This window comes from Saimiri boliviensis, chromosome 7 (genome assembly GCF_048565385.1).
Source record: "Saimiri boliviensis isolate mSaiBol1 chromosome 7, mSaiBol1.pri, whole genome shotgun sequence".
Taxonomy (NCBI): Eukaryota; Metazoa; Chordata; class Mammalia; order Primates; family Cebidae; genus Saimiri; species Saimiri boliviensis.
In genome coordinates, this window is record NC_133455.1 from 13,412,337 (window position 1) to 13,432,388 (window position 20,052).

Consider the following 20,052-nt stretch of genomic DNA (forward strand, 5'->3'; position numbering starts at 1 on the left):
TTTGAGACCAGCCTGTCTAACATGGTGAAACCTCATCTCTGCTAAAAATACAAAAATTTACCCAGGCATGGTGATGAGCACTTGTAATCCCAGCTACTCAGGAGGCTGAGACATGAGAATCACTTGAGCTGGGAGGTGGAGGTTGCAGTGAGCTGAGATTGTGCCACTGTACTTCAGCCTGGGTGACAGAACAAGACTCCATCTAAAAAAAAAAAAAAGAAAGAAACAAGAGGAAATTGCTTTCCCTTTGCCTAGCTGAAATGCCTCCAGGAGTCCAAGAGTGTTCTCCCAAAACAAAACAGGTTTTTCCTCCTCTTTTCTTCAGACCTACTGCGATGAACTCAATTTCTGTCTGACGAGTAGCTAAAAAAAAATACTGGTGGCTTTAAAATACCTGTTTGTCCCCCACTTTGAATTTATGAGGTAGTAGAAAATATCAGAATTCAGTTTCACAGCACAAATGAATAAATGCATGAACCTCCTCTATATATGTATATGGAAAAGTACAATGATCTGTATAATTTCACATAGCACATATATATAGTACATAAATATATGTACTTTTCTCTATATAGCATATCATACAGTAAAATATTATAGGGCCAGACACCGTGGCTCATGCCTGCAATCCCAGTGCTTTGGGAGACTGAGGCAGGAGGATCACTTGAGGCCTGAAGTTTAAGTTCAGCCTGGGAAACATAGTGAGACCCTGTCTCTACAAAACATTTTAAAAAGCCAGTTGTGGTGGTGCACACCTGTGTTCCTAGTTGCTTGGGAGACTGAGGCAAGAGGATTGATTGAGCCTAGGATTTGGAGGCTGCAGTGAGCTATGATTGTGCCACTGTACTCCAGCCTGAATGACAGAGCAAGACTCTATCTCAACAAATAAATAAATAAATAAGTAATATATTGAATTACCTAAAAACATTGACACTTCATTGTTAGTGGCTCATGTCTTTTTTACTTCGTAGGGATCCAGACCCAATGTTGGTTAGTCTCTGTTTCAGAAACGCTGGGCCTAAGAGCCAGGTGCTGACGCCCGAAATTGTAAGATGAATTTCTGTTTAGGCTTCTTGGCTTCACTCGTGCTTTTCCATGCCCACAGGCTGGTATCCTCCTCCCATGTTAGCCAGTTCTAGTGTTTAAAAATGATCTCCACAGTCCCTAGGTCTGGGGGCAAGCGAGGTGAGCAGTGAGGATGGGACAAGCGTGGGCATTGATTGATGATGACCTCCTCTTCCTGAAAGAGTCTTCCAAGTGTCTGCCCTATCAGTAGCAGGTTATTCTAGGCTTCTAAGTCTGTGGGGTGTGATGGTGTTAATAACATCCTGTGCTGAGTGGGCACAGGTGGAGGAAGTGGATACCCAGGAAGCTGGAGGAAGGGAAGAGAGGCATTGAGTGGGTTCACAGACTGAGAAAAGCACTTTGATGTGCTAGTGGGATCTGGTGTTAGACTTTGGCTTTGAGGTCCTTTCGGGGGTAACAGCTATGATCAAAGAACCGGTGGCATTGGTGATGGTGGTGAGATGAATGCCTGTTTATGTCTTTTTCTTTGCTACTTTTTTTTTTTATAATGAAGGTCATAGATTCATTTTTTACATTTAAAAATATATGTAAGAGAATAAAAATGCATCCCGTCACTGAAAGATTTCATCAGAAAATATCTATGGAGCTTCACCTATGGCTAGATTCTAGGTTCTGGGAATAGAGGGAGAACAAAACAGACACACTCCCTCCTTCCTGGAATTTATGAACAGAAGAACAAATGAATAGGATATTTGCAGATAGTGATAAAGGCAAGGGAGAAAATAAAAGAGAACATACAAGTATCTTGGTGAGAGGTTAGTTTAGCAAGAGGTGATCATTATTCACATTTGTGTGTGTGGTTTTCAAGGTCTTTTTCCCCTTCAGTATCCGTCCTTCTCCTTGCATTCTGATCTGATTATGCATCATCTATCTAAAAATGAGATCATGATGTACGCTCTGTGTTGTAACCTGATTTTTTTAAACTTACTTGGGAACATCTTTGTGTTTCATTTATTCATCAGCATCATTATTTTTACAGATGCAGAGCAATTCATCACATAGGCTATACCATGCTTACATAACCAGTTCTTTATGATTGCACATAGGTGCCTTCCACTGTGTTGAAAAGATGCTGTGTCTGGAACCTGTCCCTTTCCTTCCATTGCCACTACCACCTCCCTGGCTCAGGTTTGGGAGGTGGCAGGTCCCTCGCTTGGACCATCGAAGTAGCCTCTTAACTAGTCCTCTGGCTTCATTTTATACTCCTCTGCCAAGGTCTTATATTTCTGATCATGCTACTCTTCGGCTTCCAAACTACCACTGGCTTTCTATTGCCTACGCAATAAACCTAAACATCTTGGATTTATGATGGTTGGGTTGTGCACTAGTAAAACTGGATGGCTTGAAAAAGCATGTGAAAATATGCCAAACACCCTTAGTCATTAAAAAAAGGCAAATCAAAACCACAATGAGATACCACTTCACCTTTATTAGAATGGCTGTTAAAAACAACAATAACAATAATGGAATATAACAAGTGTTGACAAGGATGCAGAGAAACTGGAACCCTTGCACATTGCTGGTGGGAATGTAAAATGCTGCAGCCACTGCAGAAAACAGTATGATGGTTCCTCAAAAAGCTAAGCAGAATTACTATACAACTCAGCAATTTCACTTCTAGGTAGATAACCAAAAGTATTGAAAAATAGGACTTGAACAGATCTATGTTTACGGGCATCAATGTTTATTGGCTATTGCAGCACAATAGCCAAAAGGTGGAAACAAACCAAATATCCATCCACCAATGAATGGAGAAAGGGAATGAGGAATATTCATACGATGAGATATTACTTAGGTGTACAAAGGAATGAAAATATGGTACATCCCTCAACACGGATGAAACTTGAACACATTATACTAAATGATATAAGCCAAACACAAAGTGATAAATGTTGTACAATTTCACTTACACAAAATGCATAGATTAGGTAAATTTATGGAGACAGAAAGTAGATTAGAGATTACCATGTTCCTGGGAATGGGGAGTTATTGCTTAATGGGTACAGAGTTTCTGCCAGGGTGATGGAAGAGTTTTGGAAGACAGAAAGAGTTTCAAGACAGGGATGATGGTTGTACAGCAATGTGAATGTAATTAATGCCATTGAATTGTAAACTTAAAAATGATTAAAATGGAAAATTTTATATTATGTACATTTTAGTATAATTTTAAAAAACCTGGATGAGATGTCCATCCCTGTCTCCATGACTTCATTCACATAGCTTGCTGTAGCTGGGGCACATTTTTCTTGCACGTCTGCCTATTGAAATCTCATTCTGTTTTCAAGGCTTATCTCGAATAGAACCTCCTTCCTTGTTGACTTTTCGAACTTACTGTCTCCCTATGTGTTCTCAAACCAATGTGATCTTCCATTTGAGCTCTCAGACTATGTTCTATGTCTCTTTGGGGCCATTTCTTTGCCTTCATCACCTACTAAGCTGTAAGTTCTTTGAGTAGAGGGACCTTGTTTTATTCATCTTTGCATTATTCACCCAATAAATATTTACTGAGGCCATGCTATGTGGTAGCCTGGAATATAATGCCAGTACGCTGTAAAAAGTCAATGACTGTTCAATTAAGTTGCCATGTCATACATGGTCTGGACCTCAAATTTTCTGAAGACTTTCAGAGTATGTAACCTTAAGGAGGAGTCAGTGTCCTCCCTATTTAATAGTCTTGCTGGCTGTCATTCTTGGAAGTAGTGGACCATAGTAGGTAGTTTTTGCTTTCTTCTGGGAACAATACGTCATTCTTGATTTTTGGGAAATCAATTTATTTTTTTCTTCCTTGACTCCAACCCATGTGATTTGAGTGATCTGCCATGCTTTTACATTATCTTTCTCTCTTGGTTACTGTTCATTGGTTCAAGGTGAACACCTGATGCAAGCTGGACCTATCAGAGCTTTGCCCTAAAATTTTTGAAACCAGAGCACAGAGAAGAGCATGGGGAGTTGAGAGGCCCCATTGCCACCTGTGTTAGAAGCCAGCATGCAGCAGAATAGGATGTGGCTGATGCACAGAGAGAAGAAGAGAGAAGCAGAGAGAAAAAGCCACTGGTACCAGTTGTATCAAAGACCCATCTGCATCTTTGTTCATTTCAGAGCTTCATGTTTCAACACTTCATTGTACTTCTCGAGGCAACACATTCTCCTTTAGTCTAAGTTAGTTTGAGTTTAGACTCTGTCACTTGTAACCAAATTGCTGCACCTCTCTGAGCTTCAGTTTCTTCATTATAAAGTATTGATAATGACCTCTTCCTCCTATTAAAAAAATTTGATGCATATAAAGTGCTTATGTTGGTTCCTGGCACATTTACCTACCCAATAAATGTGAATGACAATTACTATTTGAATCAGCATACATAATGCCTGGAGATGATGTGAATGAGAACACAAGTCTATCAAATAAGAATAGATATGATTCTGATTTTTCTTTAAGCTCTGTCCAAGAGAGAAGGGCCATTTTATTTTTCATGACTTTAGTACCTCTTTGCTTTATGCCCTTGTAAGGCCTAGACATGCCTCCTCCTTTGATGACAAGGAGTTCTCACCACCATTAGCCAGTTCTCATTGCGGTGTCTCCACTCTGGGGGTCTGAGACACAGATGGGCTTGTTCCATACTCCGAGAGGAGCCTTGCCTCACTACGTTCCCATTTGGCTCCAGCTGATAGACATTCAGTACACAGTTCCAAGGCTTAATTGCATTCCACTTGTATGTTGCCAAACACTAAAACCTTGTTGTTGGAGTTAAGTGTTTTGGGAAATGTTCTGTAATAGTTCACCAACCGAGACTTCAAAAAGTTGGAATTACTGAATGAGCTGCCAGATCCAAACTTGATCTCCAATTGTCCCACCTGTGCTCACTGGAGAGGAACATGTTGAAACCTTCCCTGTGAGCTCCGTGAATTCATTTAAGAAATATTCTGTCCCTGCAGTGGCATTTAGTGGTACATCGTAGGCTTTCAATTGTGGATTAGCTGACGAGGGTGGCCAAGTATACATATTCAACAGGTTACAAGAAGAGTTATGAATATTTATGAAGGCAGTTATGATATGTACTGAACAAATGTTCATGTTACATATGACTTCACCTTGGGGTGGGGCTTGACGTTTGCATGTATTATAATTAGGTCTTACGTGTCAAAACGTATTTTTAGGAAGAAGGCACTCATATGCACAGCCTCTGTAAACTGGCCAGAATCAGTCCATGGCTGGTGGTCTTTTTATTAGAAGAAAGTTATTGAAATCAGTTTCTTGGCTAATCCAAGCTGTAGTTATGGCTGGTGGAACAGGAATGGTGTTGGGGAGATCAGTCAGTGTCTGGTGGTTGGTAAGTTGCAGTTGCTTTAACATTGCTTATCTCAAGACCCTGGTTTGTTTAGCTGCTAGAGAAAAAGAAAAACCTTGTGGCAATTAGAATACAGTTTATTCTTTTTTTTAAATTGCATTTTAGGTTTTGGGGTACATGTGAAGAACATGCAAGATTGTTGCATAGGTACACACATGGCAGTGTGATTTGCTGCCTTCCTTCCCCTCAGCTATATCTGTCATTTCTCCCCATGCTATCTCTCCCCACCTCCCCACCCCCCATCCCGCTCCCATTTCCCCCCAACGGACCCCAGTGTGTAGTGCTCCCCTCCCCGTGTCCATGTGTTCTCATTGTTCAACACCCGCCTATGAGTGAGAACATGCAGTGTTTGGTTTTCTGTTCTTGTGTCAGTTTGCTGAGAATGATGGTTTCCGGGTTCATCCATGTCCCTACAAAGGACACCAACTCATCGTTTTTGATGGCTGCATAATATTCCATGGTGTATGTGTACCACATTTTCCCTATCCAGTCTATCATCGATGGGCATTTGGGTTGGTTCCAGGTCTTTGCTATTGCAAACAGTGCTGCAATGAACATTCGTGTGCATGTGTCCTTATAATAGAACGATTTATAATCCTTTGGATATATACCAGTAATGGGATTGCTGGGTCAAATGGGATTTCTATTTTTAGGTCATTGAGGAATCGCCACACTGTCTTCCACAATGGTTGAACTAATTTACACTCCCATCAACAGTGTAAAAGTGTTCCTATTTCTCCACACCCTCTCCAGCATCTGTTGTCTCTAGATTTTTTAATGATCACCATTCTAACTGGTATGAGATGGTATCTCAATGCAGTTTTGATTTGCATTTCTCTAATGACCAGTGATGATGAGCATTTTTTCATATGTTTGTTGGCCTCCTGTATGTCTTCTTTTGTGAAGTGTCAGAATACAGTTTAGTCTTTAAGAGTAGGAGTGTGTGACTTAACTCTTTCCTGGCATGGCCTTAGGCCCTGTTTATAACTTGGTATCTTAGTGCTACAAATAATTCATTTTGTCAGTCTCGTGATCTCTATTTTAACATGAACGCTGGTCAGTTGTTTCTAAACTACACAAAAGAGGGGGTATAACAAGGTGTGTTGAACCTCCTGTTCTTGTCATGGCTGTGAACTCACTTAAGGTTTTTCTGGGGGTCTCTGTGGCCAAGAGGGGATCTGTTCTGTCAGTGGGGCAGGGGGCTTAAGACTTTATTTTTAGTTTACATAGCACATCTCAGTTTGGACTGGCCATGTGTCAAGGGCTCAATAGCCACATGTGGCTAATGACCACCATGTTGGATGGTGTAGCTCTAACCCATTCCTCACCCTGCAGACAGAGCAAACTTTCTAAAATGTAAATATCACCAGTTTTCTCAATAATTTAGAACATACCCCTTCATACCCCTGACTTCCTATTACTCTCAAGATAAATTCTTCAAGGCTCCTTGTCATTTATTTTCAACTCACCCCATAACTTCGCATATGGACCTTCCAGCCCTAACACACTTCTTTTTTTTCCCCCTAATATATAATTGTTTTTCAGGTCACCGTGACTTGGCACAGGCGGTTTTCTCCACTTGAAATGCCATTCCTGTTCTCTTGTTCTTCCCACTTCTTCACCTGGAAAACTCCTCTGTTCCCCTCAAATGCCTTCTCATTTATTATACACAATCTTCCAGAATTCCTCTGGGATGGGTTAGTTCAACCCTCCTGTGGATTCATAACGGAACATTGAACACAGCTTTTATCATATTTGTTGGTAGCTGCCTATGTGCTCACATCTCTCACAAGGTCAAACACTTCATCAGAGCACGGATCATGGCACATTTCCCTTTCTGCTCCCAGTACCTTCCTCTCTCAGTGCCTGTCAAATATTTGACACGTACCATTAGACCCAACTCCTTCCATTCATTTGTATTACTTGCCTGGTCTTGGTCGAAATGTAGATTTGGGACCGTTATAATCTAGCTCTCTGATTTTATAGATGGGGAAACTGAAGCCCTAGAAGAAAAGAAGACTCAATGTATTACCATCTGACCCACTTCCTGGCTAGCCCTGTTCATCTATCTGCTGTTCTTCATTGGTGAGTTTTCTGGAAATGTAAAATGTCATTAACTTGAAGAAGAGATGAGGAGGCCCGTTGGGCTACTTTATGCAGTCAGTGGTTCATGAAATCATAAGGTGTAAATAAAATGTTTGTAAATGAGACCTCCTGTCAGATGCCCTAGAGTTGCTAGATGTATAATGCAATCCCCTTACAAGTTCTGTTATAATGAGAAAAGAGTGTTGCATTTATTGTCTTTGTAAAATTTTATCCCCTTCCTCCCCTGTTGGAACTGCTTTACAAGTGAGATCCAGCTGCTATTTTAGCAAACTTGGATGGTGATGTTTCTGTGTCACCCCATGTAAAAATGGTTTGGGGTGGATGATCTGCTTTTTGATTCCCTGAAGCCTCAACTCTCCTTTTGATCATGGGGTAGGGTTGGGGGAGAAAGAGAGAGAGAGAGAGAGAGAGAGAGAGAGAGAGAGAGATTGATTCAGAATGTGATTAGAAAAACCAGTTTGTGGGGTGAACTAAAGAACACTGCAGAGTGGCCGGGCATGGTGGCTCACATCTGTAATCTCAACACCTTGGGAGGCCAAGGTGGGTGGATCACGAGGTCAGGAGTTAGAGACCAACTTGGCCAATATGGTGACACCCCGTCTCTACTAAAAATACAAAAATCAGCCAGGCATGGTGGCACGTACTTGTAGTGCCAGCTACTCAGGAGACTGAGGCAGAAGAATTGCTTGAACCCAGGAGGCAGAGTTTTCAGTGAGCTGAGATCATGCCACTGCACTCCAGCAGCCTGGGCAACAGAGTGAAGAGAGACTCTGTCTGGAAACAAACAAACAAAAAACAAAACAAAACAAAACAAACAAACAAAAAACACTGCGGAGTATTATTTCGTGTTCCTTAATTTAGGTACTTGGCCATTTGACTCCCATTAAACTGGGAGTTGTGTGCTTTTTTTTTAAAAAAAAACCTCTATGTAAAGTTAAGTTTTTTATGCACAAGGTTGGGGCATTGTTTCTCTTGGCAAACTCACTTTTGTTGGGAGAGAAGCTAGAGCGCCAAGGAGGAGACAGAGGAAGGGTTAATTAGGAGACCAGTTGCCTGGGGTCATTTAATGCAAAGGAAGAGAACTCATCTTTCAGTATCTGAGAGCATCACTGGGGTACAGAGAGAGGAATGCCAATTAATAGACACTCTTGGTGCTCTAGAATTAATATTAGGAGATTTAAAGATGAGGCATTGGAAACTTATCAAAAGTAACACTGGGGATGAGAAGACAAGAATACCACTATTATCCCTCTCATATTGTGGAATGCCCAACTTCTCTTGGGTTTCTTGGCTTGCCGGATACCAGACACGTGATCTCTTTCTCAGTATAGACTGAATGAGGGTGCCAGGGTCAATCCACACTCAAACTACTCGTAAAGCTTCAAACAGATTTTCGCTAAGATAGCTATAAATATAAGTTCTAATTTTTTTCCGCTCCCTAATGGATCATCTTATGCAACCCTTCCACTTTGAAGACCACTGAGCTAGGAAATTTACTTACCCAGCAGCTCTTTTCACAGTGGTAGAGACATGAGGGTTGGCTCTCACAACAATCCCCACCTTGCATTTGTTTCATGCTCTTTTAAATCCAAATTGGCACTTTCACACCCGCTGCAAAATGGAGCGATAAAACATCTGTGTTCTTAGTCTTTCCCTTTTCTTTTGATTGATGTGAATTTAACTCAGGATTTTGCTTTAGCATTACCTGTGTGATATATCCCATGACAGTGCCTTCCTCTATGACCTCACTCGCCCTCTTAGAGGAAAGGGTCTAGAATGTGACTATGTTTATACACAGACTTCTTTTCTTTCCCCTGTTGCATTAATTAGGAATCAGTTTGTTGCAAGTGAATGAAATCATATTAAATCTGGCTTCAGCAGAAAGAGAAGTTGTTAGCCACCATAACCAAAAGTTATGGCTAGAGAGTCAGGTGCCCAAATGATGTGACCAAGATTTGATCTCTCTTTTGCTGCATTTCTTGGCTTGGTTCTGAGAAGCAGTGGGCTTATTTCATCCTTAGTGTCAGCAGTTCCAGAAGAAAGAGGACTTTTTGTTCTCTCTTCCAGTTCCGACAGAAGTTCAGGAACTGAGTTTTGTTGGATTACTCTGGGTGTCCATCCTGAACCATTTGCTATGATTAGGGAAATGCCATGCTTGGATTATCCAGGTCTTGGTCACATGCCCACACCTGGCACTGGATTGAAGCACTGCTCAATCCACAATGAATGAGAGCCAGGAGGAAGGGGTTGCTGCCTAAAGAAGAGGGAGTGGGCAGGCACGAGCTACGCATGTGTTCCACTTTGAGTGAGGACTTTCTTTGACAGAGGCTTAACCACAAGCTTGGAATGATACAGTCCTTTGCCTGAATTACAGCTTTCATTTTGCTATGTAATTGTGACGCTAACTATCTGGAGGTAGTTCAAAACTTACAGATTAAGGGTACACAAGAATGTTCTCAATTAAGAGATCATTCATAGAGGTCCCAGGCTGCCTACACTTCTGACCAACTGGCTGCAATTTGGGGGCTCCCATTAGCCGCTCTGGTCCATTAATTCACCACTGATTCCACAGAAATACAAACTATCAACAGAGATGACTACAAACACCTCTATGCACATAAACCAGCAAATCTAGAAGAAATGGATAAATTCTTGGACACTTACACCCTCCCAAGACTAAACCAGGAAGAAGTTGAATCCCTGAATAGACCAATAACAAGTGCTGAAGTTGAGGCAGCAATCAATGGCCTATCAATCAAAAAAAGTCCAGGACCAGACAGGTTCACAGCCAAATTCTACCAAACACACAAAGAGGAGCTGGTACCATTCCTTCTGAAACTATTCCAAACAATACAAAAAGAGGGAATCCTCCATAACTCATTTTACGAGACCAACAACCTGATGCCAAAACCTGGTAGGGACTCAACAAGAAAAGAAAACTTCAGGCCAATCCCCACGATGAACATAGATGCAAAAATCTTCAATAAAATACTGGCAAACCGACTGCAACAGTACATCAAAAAGCTTATCCACCATGATCAAGTAGGATTTATCCCGGGATACAAGGCTGGTTCAACATACGCAAGTCCATAAAACGTAATCCACCACATAAATAGAATCAAAGACAAAACCACATGATTATCTCAATAGATGCAGAGAAGGCCTTTGACAAAATTCAACAGCCCTTTATACTAAAAACTCTTAATAAACTAGGCATTGATGGAACATATCTCAAAATAATAAACGCTATTTATGACAAACCCACTACCAATATCATACTGAATGGGCAAAAACTGGAAGCATTCTCTTTGAAAACTGGCACAAGACAAGGGTGCCCTCTCTCACCACTCCTATTCAACATAGTATTGGAAGTTCTGGCCAGAGCAATCAGGCAAGGAACAGAAATAAAGGGTATTCAATTAGGAAAAGAAGAAGTCAAACTGTCTCTATTTGCAGACGACGACATGATTGTATATTTAGAAGAACCCATTGTCCCAGCCCAAAATCTCCTGAAGATGATAAGCAACTTCAGCAAAGTCTCAGAATTCACTATCCTGCATATCATATTTTGCTGAGTTCTTATCTGTGTATAAGACAGAACAACCCACAGGACTCAACACAGTATGATATATATGATTATAATATTATTATAAAGGATATAAATCAAGATGATCCAAATTAAGAGTAACACAGAGTGGGGCCTGGTGCGGTGGCTCAAGCCTATAATCCCAGCACTTTGGGAGGCCGAGGCGGGTGGATCACGAGGTCAAGAGATCGAGACCATCCTGGTCAACATGGTGAAACCCCGTCTCTACTAAAAATACAAAAAATAGCTGGGTATGGTGGCGTGTGCCTGTAGTCCCAGCTACTCGGGAGGCTGAGGTAGGAGAATTGCTTGAACCCGGGAGGTGGAGGTGAGCCGAAATCGCACCATTGCACTCCAGCCTGGGTAACAAAGAGCGAAACTCCACCTCAAAAAAACCAAAAAAACCAAAAAACGAGTAACGCAGAGTGAGTCTGGGTGAGTCCAAAATATGGCGCTTCCATGTCTTCAGAATATCGATATATGATTATCAAATAGGGAAGCTCACTGGAGTTTCAGATGTTCAGAGTTTTGATTAGGGCTTCATCATGTAGATACGCTCGGTTGACTCAATGGCTGTGTGATTGAACTCCACTCCCAACCATCCTTCTGTCCTCAGAGCACAGGAGGATGAAAGGATATAACACGATTAAGAACCCCAACTCGCTAATAACATTGTTGGTCTTTCTGGCATATTCAGCTTCCAGCATAAAACTATCTAGAGACCCACTGTGGATCACCTCATTAGCATAAACTCAGGGGTGTCTGAGGGGCCCACCATGAATAACAAAGAAATTCTTCTCACTCAGGAACTTCTAAGGGTTTAGAGGCTCCCTCCTGGAAATGGGGGATAAAGACCAAGCCAATTCTTTAAGACACACCAGTCCTCGGTGCTGGATCCCAACTTCTCACTAATCGCTAATATTCCCTGTCTGCTCTGCTGCCACCACTTCTGGACCCAACGCCAACTCCAGCCGAGGCTTTCAACCTCTTCCTCTCTCAGCCTGTCAGAGAGAGGACGTCTCTTGTGGGGTCTCCTCCTGAACCCGACTGTCCCCTATTCCCAGCCCTTCTTTCCTTTCTTTTCCTCCCAAAGCTGGTGACTTTGGAAGAGTTTCTTCATTGGTAAAATGTAGGATATGGATTGGTTTCAACTCATCTGTTACTTCTTCCAGGAAGCCTTCTCCAGAGGACATTTTTTTTTTTTTTTTTTTTTTTTTTTTTTTTTTTTTTTGTGACTAGCATCTGAGTCCTTTTCCTTTTCTTGGCAAACTTTCAGTCTATGAGATTAGTATTTCTCCTATTATAAAAGTCAAAATATCCAGATATTTGCTTTCTCAGCCTTTTTTTTTAGGTGAGGATGTGATCATGTGACTTAAGCTGTGCAATTAGATTTTTATGTTCTCAGAGGCAGTTATGTAAAGACTCAGAGTTAAATTAGCCAGAATCAGATTCTATTGCTTGCGTATAAAGCAATTGGCTAATGTGCATTCTTTGACTTGCCAGACTGGGGTGGTGTCTTTCTTGCTCCATCTTTCTCTGCCGCTGCTGTGATAGCTAAGATGTATTGAGTTCTTACTGTAAGCCGGATGCTTTACACAGGCTATCTCATTGATTTTTTTTTTTTTTTTTGAGATAGAGTCTCACTCTGTCATCCAGGCTGGAGTCCAGTGGTATGATCTTGGATCATTATAACCTCTGCCTCCTGGGTTCAAGCAATTCTCCTGCCTCAGCCTCCAGAGTAGCTGGGATTACAGGTGCTTGCCGCCACTCCTAGCTAATTTTTGTATTTTTAGTAAAGAGGGGGTTTCCCCATGTTGGCTAGGCTGGTCTTGAACTCCTGACCTCAAGTGATTTGCCCACCTTGGCCTCCCATAGTGTTGGGATTACAGGCATGAGCCACCAAGCCCAGCCTAGTGTATCTCATTGACTCTTTAGTGGTGTTCCCATTTTACAGATGAGATACATAGAAGTGAAGATAGCTTTCAAGGTCATACAGCCAATGAGAGCATAACTAGGGTCTGAACTTTTTCGGTTTGACACCTAAACATTTTCTTTTAACCATTGCACTATAGCACCACTATGTAACCTTTGGAGGACAGAGGCTATCTTTATACCTCTGGCATCTCTCAAATAATCTGGAGCATGAAAGGTACTCAATGATATGCAAGCTCAGATAGATGACAAGGTCTTGCCTGGCTCAAACACTTTGTGAGTTTCCTACCTTCACCCATCAAACTGCAGCCCTTCTTCCGGCCCCTTCTCCCACTTGTTACCTCCAGGACTTACTGTCTAATCAATATGAACTATGCTTCACCTCCTTCACACACCTGTTCCCATGAACACCTTAAAACCAGTGTTGGAAATCTTCCCCAGTCACCAGTTTTTCTTTTTCACCCCTGTTCATAGATTATTTTGACTTTGGAGATGAAGATGTCTTTGCCTCATGAAGGGCCTTATGTTCTGTGCCTTACTCCCAACTCCTTGGTGACCCCTGAGTTTCACATCTTTGGGAACGTTTTAGCAGAGTTAATGTTGCTGTTTGCAAGACACACTGCTGCCTTTTTGTGGAGTCCTAAATATGATAAATCTGGGTTCTCTTTGGCATGATGACATCTTACTTGAAAGAGTCAAAGGCTTTCTCTGAGATTTGCAGAAGAGGGAGTTATCATTCAAATAGCTATCAAAAGAGCAGATGTTGGTTAAGGGAGAGGAGTGAGAGTGATATTGTTATGGGTTCCTGTAACAGTATTTTCAGCGTCAAGTAGCAGAACACCCAGACTCAACTGCTTTGGACAATGAAGGTTGTATCATCTCACTTCAAAAAGTTCCAGCCAAGGTGAATCTTCCCCTTGTTGGCAGCAAGATGCCTGCACAATTTAGTGAAGATAACTTCCAGGAGAAGGACTAGTTTCCTCTGTGTTTGTTTTTAAGAAGAAAGAAACCTTTCTCAGGAACCTCTTCTTGCAAACCTGGGGTCACATGACCACTTATAAATCAATCCTAGCATGGAGAATGGAATTGCCAATATAGATTTAGACCAATCAAGTTTTATCCTGATTCACATGGGGAGGGTAGACACTTGAACAAAATCAGGACTCCTCACAAAAGAAGAATGGGAAATGGCCATTGAATAGCATCCATGGTGAAGGATATAGTCCCAAAAGGCAAGTGGGAGAGCCTGTTCATCAGAACATGAAAAGTGGATTGGGGCAAAGGATGCGGGAATTTGCCAGCTTAAGGCATGTGATGGAATGGACTAGCTCTGTGATGTTTAATAGAAAACCTGCCCCAAGCTCTGAAAGTAGGCTTTTTACCTTTAAAAGTCTAAGGTCAAAGGAATGCCTCCGTTCTATTCTTACCAATCTGTTGGGTCATTGAGGGAACTGTTTGTGCTGGCCTTGCCTTAGGACACTGAACTGTGAGTTTATTTCTTACACGATCAGACTCCACCTTTGCCAGGATGGGCAGTCTCACATATATGCCAGCCTTCTGGACATCTCAATTTCCTAGAAGGCAGTGGGGATCTGAAGAATTCTGATGAATCTAACCCTGTGATGGCTTCTTTTAGTTTCTCTCAGTCATCCATCCATCTATCTTTCCATCCATCCATCCATCCATCCATCCATCCATCCATCCATCCACTCAACTATGCATCCATTTATCCACTCAACTGTCCATCCATGCATGCAGCCATGCATCCATCCACCCATCCAGGTATGCATGCAGCCATGCATCCATCCATCTATCTATCCATCCATGCATCCATGCATCCATCCATCCATGCACCCACCCACCCATCCATCCATCCATCCATCCATCCATGCATGTAGCCATGCATCTATCCACCCTTCCATGCATGCATGCATCCATCCATCCATGCATCCATCCATCCATCCATACATCCATCCATCCATCCATCCATCTATCCATGCATCCATCCATCCATCCATCCATCCATGTGTGCAGCCATGCATTCATCCATCCATTCATCCATCTATCCATGCATCTGTGCTTCCATCCATGCAGCCATCTATCTATCCATCCATCCATCCATGCAACTATGCATCCATGCATCCATTCATTTAGTTGATCCCAGAAATGTTATGAGAAGTTCTGGGACTACAATGACAAATAAAGCAGATGTAGTTCTTGCCCTCATTAAGGCGAAATCTAGTTGGTAAGACAGATAATAAGTAAACAAAAAAAGTTCAGAGCTATTTTGAGACTAGCCAGAAAGGAGTTTGTCTCCTCTCCACTGTTCACTAGTGTGGTTCCTTTGTCCCAGGGCAGTGTGGCGGAGAAAGCTTGAGAGTTAAATAGCCAGACCCAAATCTCAAGTTACTAGGTGTGTCATGTCTTCAAAATGCAGGTGAGATTTTCTTTGCACATCTCAGAGGATTGCTTTGAAGATCACATGGTGCTAATCTATGTGAATACTCCTCAAAAATATAAACAGTTTCTAAATTTTATTGTCACTAAAGCTCTAGCTCTGGTTCTCGCACCAAAAGATGATCAATTTGGACCCCAAAACAAGATCTTCTAAGTAGAGAGGCAGTGTAATGTGGTTAAAACAATCTTGCACAATCTCAAGACAACCAGGATTTGAACTCTGAATTAATTGCTTGAAGGCATGTGACTTGGGCAAGCCACTTCACCTTCTTTAGCCTCAATTTTCTGTCATCTGCAAATGTGAACAAGCATAATGCTAGCTTCACAGGGTAATTACAAGGAATCCACCAGCAAAGGCATATGAATTATGTAGTGCCTAGCATAAGGCACTTAGAAAATTTTCACTTTTATTAAATTCTTACTCTACATTATCTTTATCTGACTTCCCCTGGCTACCTCCAGATCCCAAAACAGGGAAGGACACTCAATCTCAGCCATGCAGGTGCGGCTCAGGGACTCAAATGAGCAGTACTGGGTAAAGAGGGAAGTGATGCAGGCGTTGTTTTGACATTAGCTTGGGCTTTTATTTTGATATCGGTCTCTACAATTGTTCATAGCTTTTGGTCCAGTCCTCCCTTACCGGCGAACTTTTAAAAGAAATGTCAAGGCAGGGCGATAACAACAGTCTGGCTCTTGATTTTAATGCACTGGTATGAAACTTCAGCTTCTTTCCTCCTTCATATAAAGTAGGAAGATAGGAAGTGAAATGACTACCAGCATAGCAAATTAATGCAGAAGTTTGTATACTAAGCTGACGATATCTGTTAAAAAGAAAAAACGTTACCTACCCAAATTATGTAGCCTTGGGCAGGTTTCTCAACTTTCTACACCCCTGTTTCCTCCAGAATAAAGTAGGGGGTCAGAGTGATATCTACCTGATAGAGCTGTTGTAAGGATAAACTATAATTGAATGCAAAGCACTTAGAATAATGTGTGGTATACAGTAAGCACACAGTAAATGCTTCATTTTAATTAATTAATTAGAAATGTTTTGCTTGTACATGCAAAGAATATTCCTGGAAAGATATACAAGTTAACTGGGTACAGTGTGAGAGCCTCCGTACACAGAAATGGGGTCTGAGAGTTGGAGGGGGAGGGATACTCACTACTTAGTTCATATCCTTTTGCACTGCTAGGATTTCTGCATACATGTCTTTTCCACAAAAATGACAGAAACTATTCTGAGTAGTGCCAAAATCCCCTTCGTCTATATATTTGCCATATTATGTTCATTAGTCCTGCTCGTCTGTTTTTTGGGGGAGCCTAGAACATTCCTCTTCACTCTGAAATTTATCCTGAAGCAGGGATCAGCAAACAATGACTCATGGCCCTAATCTGGTCTGTGGTCTCTTTCTGTATGACTTTTAATTTACAAATGGTTTTTACACCTTTAAAGGACTATATATATATAAAGAACATGCAGCAGATATTTAATATCCCGTGTTTTATAGAAAAGAGCTTCTCTAGGGTCCATATAGCTTTGAAAATTCTCATGTTAACAACTCAGATGGCTTGGTCAGAGCTTGGTATAGTGACTCCTTGGGACCCAGCACCTGGTAGGTGCTCAATTAAGACGTCTATGGAGAGGCTGACAAGCAAAAAAAAATTCTTCCTGTGGCTCTTCTTAGAACCTGGAAGCTGAGAGGGGATGTGTCGACTCGTCCTAGTCCCCAGTCTATTTTTGTAGTGAAAGGTCTTCCCTTGTTTGAGTAAACACTCCTCGTCTAAGCAGACTAGGTCTTGTTGGTGCCGTTTTCTTTTTTTTTGGCAGGAAAGTGACATTCTGTTGGGAGGGCTGGGGGGAAGTAATACTGATAAAGGCCACTAGATGGAGCTACAGCTCTGAGAAATAGGCTCAGAAACTGCCACGTGGAAGGGCGGAGTAAGTCTTGGAATTTCATATTGCCCCGACTGGGACAGACAGACTTCCATCCAGATTTGGCTTTGCTACTTACCTGCTATATGACGATTGGGCAGTCTTAAGTCTCGATATCCTTCTTTGTAAAATGGGGATTATAATAAGGTCCACTTCAGAGGGATGCTGTGAGCACCGAATAAGGTAATACTGGACAAGGCACTCTGGAAACTGTGGAATACAGTACAAACGTGAGCTAATACAATTCCTGAGAGCCTCCTCATTAGATGAGTTCAATTCCAAAAGCACAATAACTCTCGTGACCTCCTTGTTTCGTAGAAGAGGGGGCTGCAGGTTGGAGGGAAGGGTTGGAGAGAGGGGGTTCATAGTCAGCTGGATATTCGTACAAAACACTTCTCAGAGCCTCCATTTCATCATCTGCCAAACAGGAAGGAGACAAGAGCCCTTCTCTGCAGGCTTGTGAAGATGGAATGAGATCATACATGCCAAGCATTTTGCAAGAAGTCTAGAACAAAGCAGCCCTTCGGTAAATGTTATTTTCCTAATTTTTTATTTCTTTTGAGACAGAGTCTCTCAGGCTGTCACCCAGGCTGGTGTGCAACGCCGTGATCTTGGCTCACTACAACCTTCACCTCCCGGGTTCAAGGATTCTCCTGCCTCAGCCTCTTGAGTACTGGGATGGCGGGCATGCACCACCACATCCAGCTAATTTTTGTATTTTTAATAAAGACAGGGCTTCACCATGTTGGTCAGGCTGGTCTCGAACTCCTGACCTCAGATGATCCGCCCACCTTGGCTTCCCAAAGTGCTGGGATTATAGGCTTGAGCTATTGCATCCAGCCAGTAAATGGTATTTTGTGAGTAGGCTTCTTGATGCTTTTTGTTATTCTGTCCTGGAGACCCCCTCTCTCCTCTCCTCTCCTTGCCTTTCTTCCCTTTTCTTCCTTTGACCATCTTGACCTAGGGGATGTTGATGCTATGTTTCTGTCTCCCGTGCAGCCTTCTCTCCTGAGTTATGCATTCCCCCTACCTGACTGCCCCTCAGGCATCTCCAATTCAATATGCTTAAAACATAATTCTTCACCTTCTCATTATGAAATTCTTTTCTTCCTCTTCTCCTGGTACATTGAAGGCATCACCTTCCACTCATGATTCCTTATATTCCTGCCCTCCCACCCCTTACTTATAATCAGTCACACCAAGTTCTGTTGATTCTACTGTTCAAATATCTTTTCAATGAGTATCTTCACCCCATCTCCACCACCATTGCTCTCCCCACAATCGCTGCCACAGCCTCATCGTACCTCCCTCTTCCTTGTGGGTGCCATTTCCCTGCCCCCAAAAGCAAATGTAATTATTCCCTTCTTCAAAATCCTTCCGTGGATTCCTATTTCCAGGAAGATAAAGTCCAAACTTCCTAACGTGGCCTATAAGGTATCTAAAAGATCTGGCTTCTACTTACCTCCCCGACCTTCCTCCTCCCTTTCTCTGTCCTGTACCCCCAATTCAAAATATGACCCAGCTGGACTTCTGTTTAGGTCCTCAAATGACAAATTAAGCTTATTTTTGCCTCTTGGCCTTTGCACATGCTGTTCCTTCTACCTGGAACATTTTTTTCTTCCCTCCTTATATGCCTACCCATCTCTTTCTGGCTAACTAGCTCATCTTAGAGGTATCAATCACTTCCTCTCAAAAGCCTTTCCTGACATCTCAAGTATGAGTTAGTGCTCCCTTCCCTCGTGTCCACTGGGATCTTTTTGTACTTGTTTTAATTTGCCACCATTGCACTGATGATTTAGTGTAATTAAATGTCAGCTGTGATGGTCACCTGACATTTGAGGTATATTTCAATTTGGTTGGGTTCCTGTCCCATGTCTAGTGAGAAGCCAAATGTCTGTTTAAGTTTTCTATAAACCTTGAGAGCTCATGTAGTAGCAGTCTCTATAGTTTTGACATCCAGTTCCTACTACACTGTTTTTTTTTTTTTTTTTTTTTTTTTTTTTTTTTTTTTTTTTTTTTTAGGTAGGGTCTTGCTCTTTTGCTCAGACTAGGGTACAGTGGCGTGATCATGGCTCACTGCACTCTGGACCTCCTGGGTTCAAGCGATCCTCCTGCCTCAGCCTTCTGAGTAGCTGGGACAACAGGTGGTACCACTGGCTAATTTTAAGAACAATTTTATTCTGTAGAGATGGGGTCTTACTATGTTGCCCAGGATGGTGTTGAACTCTTGGCCTCAAAGGATTCTCTCACCTTGGCCTCCAAAAACACTGGTATTATAGGCCTGAACCACCTTGCCAGGCTCTGAACTCTTAACTGTTCAGGATCTGAGTACCTCAAGCCCCCTTTCCTGCCCTGAGCAACCCAGATGTAGAACACAGCCCCTTTTCTTTATGTCCTCAAAACATTGCCCACAGAAGACAGTTGAGTGTGTAACAGAAACTACTAAAGGTCCAGAAGGATGAAGTGGAGGGGCTGGTTTGCGTTGTAGTTCTTAGAGACCCACCAGCCAGCCCTGCCCTGCTCCCCTCACCCCACCCCGATTGGTTTTCTCCCACAGTTCCCTCTACCCTCCCGTAACTCAGCTCCCTTTTCCTCCCCTGTCT

The 20,052-nt window shown here is 42.2% G+C and overlaps 1 long non-coding RNA gene across 1 annotated transcript in view; it reads left to right on the forward strand.

The window, feature by feature from the left end:
• Nucleotides 1-20,052, forward strand: part of LOC104652046 (uncharacterized) — a 217,943-nt gene that overhangs the window by 32,198 nt on the left and 165,693 nt on the right. The window contains exon 2 of the long non-coding RNA XR_745399.3: nt 7,419-7,517. This is a non-coding gene — a long non-coding RNA (uncharacterized LOC104652046). The remainder of the gene's footprint in view (nt 1-7,418; nt 7,518-20,052) is intronic.